The sequence below is a fragment of the Etheostoma spectabile genome, chromosome 24 (genome assembly GCF_008692095.1).
Source record: "Etheostoma spectabile isolate EspeVRDwgs_2016 chromosome 24, UIUC_Espe_1.0, whole genome shotgun sequence".
In the NCBI taxonomy this organism is placed as follows: domain Eukaryota; kingdom Metazoa; phylum Chordata; class Actinopteri; order Perciformes; family Percidae; genus Etheostoma; species Etheostoma spectabile.
Window position 1 is genome coordinate 5066286 of NC_045756.1, and position 10452 is coordinate 5076737.

Consider the following 10452-nt stretch of genomic DNA (forward strand, 5'->3'; position numbering starts at 1 on the left):
GAACTGGCATGCTACAGGGATGAAAGTAATGATGGAGAGCAATGCTTGTGTTAAATAGACATATTTCAAGTGTGTTAAATCAGCAATGAGCTTCATTTTCCCTCAACTTTCAGTGGGTCATTTTGTCTCAAGGAGCAGATAACCCTAAAATATTTTCATTAGTGTTAAATAATAAAGTGATGTTCCAGTAGTTGAAAAGAATATTTGAATATAGGCCTATATTTTAAGTATTTTCAGTGATGTTTTTGAATGTTGTTTTGTTAGGTGGTTGTTTTTAATCTAATTATGCACGGCAATGTATAGCGGCACAAGTTTTCGGTGGACTCCAGAAAGAATAGCTGTGGTTATGGCCCCAGCTAATGGAGATCCCAATAAATCAAATCTAATCCGTCACAGTTGGAAAATTCAAGAGGAGGACTGGAGTGCAGGAAACCCAGTGGGCAGGTTAATAAAACAAAACGGGAGCTTTAATAAAAAACAAGACAACTAACTGGAGGGTATGACACACAATGAATGCTTTATTTTTGAAAAATAGAGGCAAAGTCAACTGCAATTTTGAAACCAGATTGTAAAAAACAGAAAAGCATATTTCAAAGAAATGTTTTTTTTTATTTAATTCCAATGGATGCCTGTTCAGAACATGCTTGACTTTAACTATATTAAAAAACTGAACCCATTCTACTCTGATTTAGTAATTTACTTAAAAAGAAAAATAGCAAGAAAAATAGAGGTAAGGTCAAATTTGAAAAAAAGTACTGAGTAAAACATGGTCACTTCTACAAAGGTTTGTGGTATATTCCAATAGATTCCTGTTCAGACCAGCCATGACTTTAACCATAAAACATTTGAATGGCTACGCATATGAAGCCACCAGCACATTAAACAGTTGTTTTTAAATCGCTGTCTGTCTCTAAGTCTGAGGTTACAGCTAAAACATAATTCTTGTTATGAGTGAGCATGATGTCAAAATAATCATTTGCCCTGCAAGTGACAGTGATAAAGATGCTATAGATCATGAAGCTGCGCTCCAGCAATGTTAGGAGCCTACAAGTCCAATTACATTCCACAAAGTGATGTATACATTTCTTTTAAAGATGACAAATGCCTCAGCCAGCAATACCCGACTTGTGCATTTTCCACACCCCTCCTCATCCTCCTCCAGCCCAGCAGAGCATTTTAATGGCAGAGTCGGCATCAAACCAAGCCATATTGAGGCCGCCCAACACGCGTGACATTGATATTCATGGCGATCACGCAGGTCATTTAGGCCCATAGTAAGGGGAATTATGCAGAAAGTGCAAAGTGATGCAGAATTGTCAGACTAGGAAGCGTCTGGGACCAGAAGATGCCCTTGGATTGTCCCCCTTTAGTGGACTCCAACATAGTGACAGGAGTGTGTGTGTGTGTGTGTGTTAGTGTATCCGTGCATATATATCATCATCTCAATATGTCTTCATGCTGTTGATGGTCTCATAGACAAAAATATCAGTTGCTTCTCATGAATATGTAAACACCGAGATGAGGCCGGCCACTCGGAGGAGTTTAATGTATTTGTCCTTGTCGGAACATCTTTGCGCAACAATCATACAGTGTTTCTCATTACCAATTTAGCATCTAATAACAGCCAAACACACAAAAGCTGCGATATACAGGAGTGATGAAAAAAGAGGGAATCCTGCAGAAAATATGCAGCGACAAAAAAAAGCAACTTATTTTTTACTCCCCAAACTTTTCCCATCCGCTGAAGCACATCATGAAGTTTGATGCAAAACGTCAGATGGCTTTGGTGAAAAGTACTGACATTTGCATATTGTACTTGACAGAGTCATGCTATCATTCAGCAGCAATGTATCAGCAATGCTGCCGAGTGAAGCAAATGGAAGCCATTCCACTCACCACAGTCTGCTCTTGTCATTCTCTATCTAGGTCACACAAACTGGGAGACTGGCGATGCTAAATGGCATCAATACTCCACTAAGTGCTCACCCTCCTTTGACTTTTTGTGCATTTCTGTTATACTTTTGAAATTGCTTTTTTTGTAATACAAGATGGCAATTTGCAAAGCAGAAAAATGAAGTCAGAGTGAAACAAGTGGGATAAAAAAAGTCTTGGTCTGATCTTTGCACTATTATCAGACGATCAAACATCACATTCTTTGATCTGGAGTGATTTGGGGGAACTCTAAAATGAGATCATAGTGACTACAGAGGATGACTGCTATCAAAGTGATTTGGGTTATGAATGGGAGCATAGTCTGCACAGGAAATACCAAAATGGAGTGGTTTGATACTTCTGAATTGTCCACAAAAAAAAAATATCATACCAAAAAAATACCAAATACCAAAATGCTACTGATTCATGTGGCAATCAAAAGAATTCTGAAGATTTGATCACAGCATTTCTAATGCATCGTGTCATGGGTCATGAAGAAATGAAAGGAGGCATTTGTGAAATGTTCTTTTCCAAAAAAACAACCATTTTGAGTGTGGCTTTATTCTACCAATTTCACAGTAAGATTGTGGGACATTTTATATGAATTTTACTTTTCACACACACTAAGGACAAGGTACAAGTCCAAATGCTATACCATCAGCTCCTTCAACTTGTGCATGATTCATCATTAAGCAGAATGTGTCAGTGACTTGGACAGGATCAAGCCAAGTCTTGGTGAAAGAACACCACAAGCCCCGGCAGAAACCAACCCACCCAGTCCACCCAGCTCCCCATCTGACGCCTGCACACTGGGGAGTAGAATCCCCAACAGAGAAGTCACAGTCCATGTTTAATTCCTCAATGTTTGCCTCCGTGCCCCCTCTGATGTAGAGATGAAGATGGACACAGAGATGGTCTTGCTCTGTACTAATTTGTAGTGAGGCTGCACTCAAAATGTCAAGTCAGCATCTTCAATACTGTGTCAAGAGCAAAACATGAATTTTTTTCTGAACAGAGGTGTCCTACAGTCATCACTGTTAACCCCTCTTTCTTTTGGAAAAAAATACATCCCATAAGGGATCAGCCTCGTATATTCTTATCAGGGAAAGGTGTTACACAAAGATGACACCATGGTGAATTATCTCAACACGAGTGTCACCCTGATATCTGTTGAAATGTCACAGAGCTAGAGCTAATAGAAGAGAGGTTCCTTTTTTATATTCAAAGTTCTGTTTAACAGCGGTTATAATTAGTTTAGCTCTGCAGGGCAGAGGTGACCGTCTGGTTACTTTCGACTCTTAAACGTTCTAAAAATGGGAAGTGTTTACATTGCGGGCCGTGTTCTTTATGATCCCATATGAGCCGAGTCGGATCTGTTTTCAGTCAGACTCTTGCGAGACTTATCTGCTTTCACTATTCTCCTCGAACATGATGGATGGTCCCAGGTTGGCAGCCGTTTAAGATCAAGGAAGTTCAGTGGTATAACTAGAAAGTGCCCTTTACAACCTGCCACATGGTGTCCATTTACTTGTTTTAGGTCTTGACAATGGGGGAAATGAAACTCAGGTGATGTAGTTTGCTTGAAAGAAATATTGTCTTGCATTCCGTTTTAATGTTCTTGCACAGTCTGTGGGGCATTTTAAATGCCCTTTTGGAATAATGTGTATGTAAGAAACACATTGGGACACTGTGGCTTCTTGTGGGGCACAGCCGCCTGGAAAACATCTCTTAAAGATGTATGGGTGAGTAAAAGATGACTCGGTTAGTTTTTTCTAGTATTTTTGTGACAGAAACATTTCAACATTTAATATTCCATGTATATGTAGGGAGGCATTTACCTTTTTTATGCTTTCAGAAAAAAAGTTTTTTTGATGGTGGTGTATCACCAGTATCAATACTGCATTTCCTATGCAGATTCATTGGTAACCTTCCATCCTTATCAGTTAATTCTGTTGCGTTTATGCAGTATCTACTCTAAACCACATCTTAACGTAGCCTGGAAATACAGACCCAAATCCGAAATGTTAAGGGTCTGGCATCGACTAATGAAAGTTGCCCATCTCGAGGGGCGGCACCAAGCGTGCATCTGAAACTCTCACTGCACGCAATTGGATAACACTACGACCAATCACATCAACACACAGGGTAACGTATCCAGAGCCCCATGTGCTTAGCTACCAGCAAAGCTAACTGGTACATTAAACTGTCGTCCTGTGTTTAGCTCTATATCAGACACATCGATGTGATTGGTGGTCAAACTTAAGAGAGATCAAGATTCACGAACTTCTTTTAGTAAGGGCTGATGCAAAAACAATCAGACAAATTCAAGGAAGGCCAAGAGACTCGTTGTTTTATGAAAAAAAAAAAAAACAGCCACGTCACCACGGTGTAATTACCATCATATCCTGACTCATGCATGCTCTTCCCAGTAGTACCCTGTAGTGTTCACATGATTGCTAAGTGCACAGCTGTATCTCTGAAGCTCATTAATGACACTTGTGTATTATTCAAATAAGTAGCATATTTTGTGCAAAATATTCTCATTTCTAGGTTCCAACGACCTAATAGCATCCAAACTGCAATGACGGCCTCACAAAATGACACAGGCGTGGCTGTCCATGCAACTGAATCTAGAAATGTGTGCTTTAAATGCAGTAACCAGCTGAGAACAGGTGTTTTACTGTACCATCTCTGGTCTGCTTTTTTGTGTGTCATCGCATAAACAGACTGTCCGATACCTAAACTGCTTTTGTTTCCTTCCTATAACATGACAAATGCCTTACATTGGAAGAGGTTTACATTGCCAGGAAGTTCAGGGTTTGCCAGTTGCATGTTTTTTTTTTGTATTTGTCCATCCCAGAGGTTGTGATAATTTCACTGCCTTTTGTTTGCAGATAGATTAGGTTGGACATGCTATCTGCTCTTGAGGAGTAAAAACACTCACTGACTGAGTTTAAACTCACCAAGCCAATTTAAATTACTCACTCGAGTTAAATGCAGTAAGAAAATAAGTGAAAAAGGAGGAAACTTCAAGCTTCACATCTCCATATTCTGGTAGTGTCTAGTAAAGCATTTTTGACTCATTTTGAAAGCGGACCCATATTTTGTGTCTAAGCAAAATCGCTGTCACTTGTCAAACCTTTTTAGCAACACTATGTAACTTTTCCCTTTTTGGTCCCCCTACAGGTTGTCTCATTGGAACTACAGCTGGCTCGCTGCTTCGGTCCCCCTACAGGTTGTCTCACAATGAGACAATAAGGTCTAGTTCCAATGAGACAACCTGTAGATGGAAAAGTTACTTAGTTTTGCTTTAAAAAAGGTTTCCAGGTCCAATACCTGACTAAACCCCAAGGTTCACATGGAAACGCCTTGTGGTAATCCGATCCAAATGGCAACGTCTTGCACAATACCTGCAACATCATCATTTTTATCAAGGATACAAAAGCCCTGGAAATGAACTTCACAACCAAATCCCTAGCATCAAAAAGACCCCTGCATTTTCATTTGTTAAAACAAACAGAGTTAGGTCTGCATCGTGCTTTGCTCACCCACCAGGCGAGTCATCAACCCAAAAAAGCTCACAAGAGTTCACATTTACATTAAACGATGAAAATATATTCTTTAGAGAGGCCTGTGATAAAGCCTTATGAAAGGAATTCAATAAGTCTTTCCCCCGCAAAAATCAAAAGTGGGTCATAGGATTATGATAAAGTATTTCACAAACAATTGTCATCTTAATGCCTCAAAGCTTGACTGCCTTGCAGGATTATGTGAAGAAAAGAAGCACACATTATAAACCTGGGTAGAAAAAAAATATTTGGTCAAGATGGAGCTCCATATTAATCTGGTGGAGTCTGAGTTTTTTTTTCAAGTCAGTAGGGGGTCATATAATAGGTATCACTGGTCAAAGTTAAATGTTTGGTAACACATTTTCCTGTCTTTTGAACAGCGATTCAAAGCTGTTTGAATGGCGGTTTACCTTTTTCGCACCCCCACTCTAATGCATTGCCAAAGCCAAAGGTCACTAGCTCCGATGTCACACCTTGACAGCTTCACTCTCCGGTTTCAGCAATGAGATACCTGGGCCACGTCCCTGTGGTCATCCTCAAATATGTGCTCCTGTCAGCTGTGCTTTTGAGTCAAAAGCAACCAGCTCATCAGGAGCCAAAACATCAGCTGAGGTTGCTTGCCAATAATTAACTGTTTCAAGATGCCGACTGTATTTAAAGAATTACAACGGGTGTAGATTCAGCAAAAGAAGCACTTGTTTAAATATTGATAAGATAAGTGGTGGCCATGGGCCATACAACTTATACAATATTGTATCTGTTCAAAGATGATCTGTCACTGAAGCTTAAAGTGTAGCGCTCGCCAAAATGCAACCTTTGTTTAAAAGCATATTTAGGACGGAAGCACCACTTTTAAGATTTACTGTTTTTTATAGTTTTTGTGGTCAAATGGCCTTCTGAATAGGAGTGCTAGGGGCACTTCTATGATAGCATCAAAATCATTGTTTTTAATACAATAAGAAGGCTCAATACAACATGAAACTATGCTCAAAGTATCACCAGAGGCTCCAAACATTAACACAAGCACTGAGAACATTGTTTGCATACTCAGTTTGCTAAAAAAGGCTCACTGTAGCTGTTGGTTTTTATGGTCTCCGTCCATCTAGCAAGTCAAAAACAGTCAAGGGAGGAGAGTAAAGATGGAAAGCTCCAAAAAGCTTAGTTCCGTATAAATGCACGGATAATTTGTTGTTTTGCCTTTAGTAAAAAACAATACTGACCTTGTAATTGAAAAAGGAGCTTCAAGAATGAGAGTAAGACATAAGAGTGACATTTCCTCCTATGGAGTCTGTTCATTCACATTTTGAAATCTTTTTTGCTTGGTAAAGATAGCTGCGTGCGGAAACAACAACAGCTAAGTGAGTTGTTCAAAACCTTCTTTTTTAGTAAATTCTGTGTACACAAACAATGTTCTCAATGCTTGCGTCACTGTGTAGAGCCCCTGGTGATGCTACGAGCGAAGTCTCATGTTGTGTCGAGCCTTCTTTAGAATTTTAAAAATAGTGATTTTGATGCTATCATAGAAGTACCTCAAACACTCCCATTCAAGAGGCCATTTAAACAAAAAACAAGAATACTGTAAATCTTAAAAGTGGCGCTTCCATGCTAATTATACTTTTAAAACGGAGGTTTGACTCTGGTACATTCACAAAAAGACCCTAACTTTTGGGTTATTTGACAAATGGGTTATTTGACATTGAAGTCTAAAATGTCAAATAACACATTTTTATTAAAGTTACCTTAAGATTTTTATGAAATTAAACACAATTTTTAACACAATTTATTTGACATTTTCTCTGCAATAGCCATTTAAAGAATTTATATTTAGTAGTAGTTTGTATTAATGCTGATGGGGTTTGCCTAGCCTTGTCCTACCTGGCCACTCTCCATTGACAAGTGTTTACTTCCTTGAAGGCAAACCTATTGAACTATTGGATCAGCCCAGAGCCACTCCGATAGCCTGGCGCCGCCCTCCTATGTGCTGTCTGTTAGGACCAGAGGGTAACGACTATCAACAACTATTGGCTTAGCATCGCTAGCATTAGCCTCAGCTTACTCCTTCACCATTAACGGAGCAACCTGGACAATTAAACTTTTACCGAACCCCATGGGGAGGAGGGCCACAACATCACGGCCACCAACAATATTCAGCAAAACTCAGGCTTTAACTTTGAAACACTTTATTTTTTATCACAGTTACATTGTGCTGCTGTTGGATCGAAAACGACAGTACATTGTGTTCAGTGACTGACTTCTTTATTAAAACAATGTGAGTTTGGTTAGCTGCAGACTGTTTGACGCGCACATTGCACACACAACTCACTATCTCACACACACACACCATACACTCCCTCCCCCATCCCGCCCCACATTCATATGTCTGCCTCGTTTCTGTGTTTCTCGCACCCTCTATATGCCACCTCAAAAAATTCCTTCATGTGTCCACATGAACTGTGTGTTGTCTTGCATTATGATATGTTGTTATGTCTTGTACTTATCTTGCTACAATGCTGATTGATTCTGTTTCTGATGCATCTGAAGTGAAGTGTGCGCATGCGCTGAAAAGTGCGAGCTGCCTGTTGCAGTGCTCCGTCTCTGTCTTCTTACTACTGGTGCTACTGTGATACAGAGTTTCCCTTCGGGGATCAATAAAGTATTTCTGATTCTGATTCTGCACTGTAAACAATTACATCAGTTTACTTTCTGCTGTATTTCTGTCAAATTAGCCACTCAATCACTGTTTGACGTACATTATAACATGCACCTGTCGTCACCACAGTAACAGGGGGTTTTGCCATATCAATTCTGAAATATTAAGGTTCACTTATTTCTTTGGAACACCTTGAATGGCCAGTGTACATAAATTAGCATAATTTTCTTGTAGTTAAATCAGTTAAATCCAGAAATCCTGAATTCGTGTTCCTGTTTGTGACAAGAAGGCCCAGAGTGGGGATCTAAATGTACATAAGAGCCTTGCTTGACTTGTTTTACAAGGTCAACAGTCCCACCTGAAACTGCAGATGACAGGGAGAAGTAGTTCAAGGACTCTCGACGGCGTCCAAGCACAAATGAAAAGCCTCGTCCCATATTCAGAAAGCCATCAGGGACCAGCTGGGTCAATAATGTTGAGGGGAAAACAGCCCTGCGCTGTCGGAAACAATGTGGCCTTTTTATGTTTTACTGAAAAATGGAGAGAGTCATTGACTCTCGCCAAACCTTTCACGTTTCTCTCGCTCGGGTTATGACTTTGTTTGTCATCTCCGGGTCCTTGGATGCCCTTTGCACCTCAATATGAGAGTGAGAGTGAGGCTGTGAGTGAGCTATAAATATAAACACGGAGAGGAAAGATGGACGTATGGAAAGCTGTTTTATCACTATGAAATTGCTGGACTGTAGGAAGGGGGAAGAGTTTGAGGGGTAAGGGATTTTCTACATGTACATACTATGAATGCAAACCCTGTTTTATGCATTTAAGTGTCAAGGGGAGACAATACTGGTAAAATATTTTTTTTAATTTTGAGTTTTTGGGCTATCTTGGTTCCATAACATGAAAAATCTTCTTTCAGAGTATTATTTCCAAAATACCCATTTAGGTGTTTATTTTACCACACTTTGTCTAGCTGAGCCTTTACATTTCTCCTAAATTCACAAAAAAGTTAGCATAAGATAATACCTCATTTACATATTAAACAACTTTTCTGAAAACCTGTATCATGACCTGGCTCAAAGGTATGACAGAATGTGGAAAACACACATTTGCTCAGTTCAATTACAGGTATTTAAATAAACAAAAGGTAAACGTGCTATCAGTTTATCAGTAACGTGTGTAGTGAATGGATGTGAGTGGGTGTAGCAATGTTAGATTACAAAGTAACGCAACCCAAAGTCCAAGCAACCTTGAGTAGGGACATTGGAAGAGAGACTGCCCAGGAACTCCTATTTATGGACATGTGAGCAATCAGTTCATCCAGGTGCCAATCATCAGTCCTCATTAGCCAATCCCCAGATCCCAGCAACCAACAGGTCTTAATAGGTCTTGAGGCCTAGGAGCTGTCACACCTGTAATATAGAAAATAGGAATATGATCTCCATTTTGAAACTAGTAGACTGTTCTTGTCCCTTACACTACAGAGGGGAAGGATAGATGTTCTAACCACATGCAGCCAACCACCTTAATTCCCTTTAAATCAGCCTCCTCTGCACCACTGTTTATCCTCTGGACAAAAACAGTTACCTCACACAGACTTTTTCCTCGCTGGTCATATTTAGATTGCAGTGACAGCCTACCTGCGCTCTCTGGGCCACGGTAAACTTTTGTGGGCCCTGTTTACTCCTCTGGCTCCAATAATCATCACAAGAGGCTCTAGCCTCCTGCTATTAAAATATTATTTATCCTTGTCTAAGCTGGGGTACAAACAGGACATGCTCGCCTCTCTCTTTCATTTAAGGCTTTACAAACAAAGCACATTTGGATTCTGCACACGTGCTCGTTTTCATCTTATTATACTGTTTGTTGCATGGTGGCCAGACAATACTCGCACTAACAAAATTATGATATGCATTTTGAACCGTTTTTTCAGGTAAACTCATTTCCTGAGGCAAAATTTGTATTTTGTTAAGACACCGTCAATGTGATTTTCCTCCCATCTGGGACAAAATGTTCCCTTGCCCTTGTTGTTATTATTGCTCAAGTCAATGTTTAAAGTCGTGGAAAAGGCAATTACTGTGGGCTATTGACAAATAATAAAACCCAAGTAGTGAGATTACATCTGTCAAATAAACACTTTTGCAACAAGGCCATTATACTTAACTCTCAAAAGGGCAACAGTGGGCCAACATAATTACATTTCTACTATGTTTGCATTAGTCATACAACGCATCTTGCAAATTGGGTAGTGATAGTGTAAGGGATTACAATTTTATGTGTTTACTAACATAAGTAATGTAAAGT

General features: G+C 39.7%; 1 long non-coding RNA gene across 1 annotated transcript; it reads left to right on the forward strand.

Annotated features, from left to right (window-relative positions):
• The first annotated feature begins 241 nt into the window (after nt 1-241).
• Nucleotides 242-9519, forward strand: LOC116674115 (uncharacterized). Its single transcript, XR_004327980.1, has 3 exons — nt 242-389; nt 2629-2631; nt 9508-9519. It is a non-coding gene; the product is annotated as an uncharacterized LOC116674115 (long non-coding RNA).
• The last annotated feature ends 933 nt before the right edge of the window (nt 9520-10452 follow it).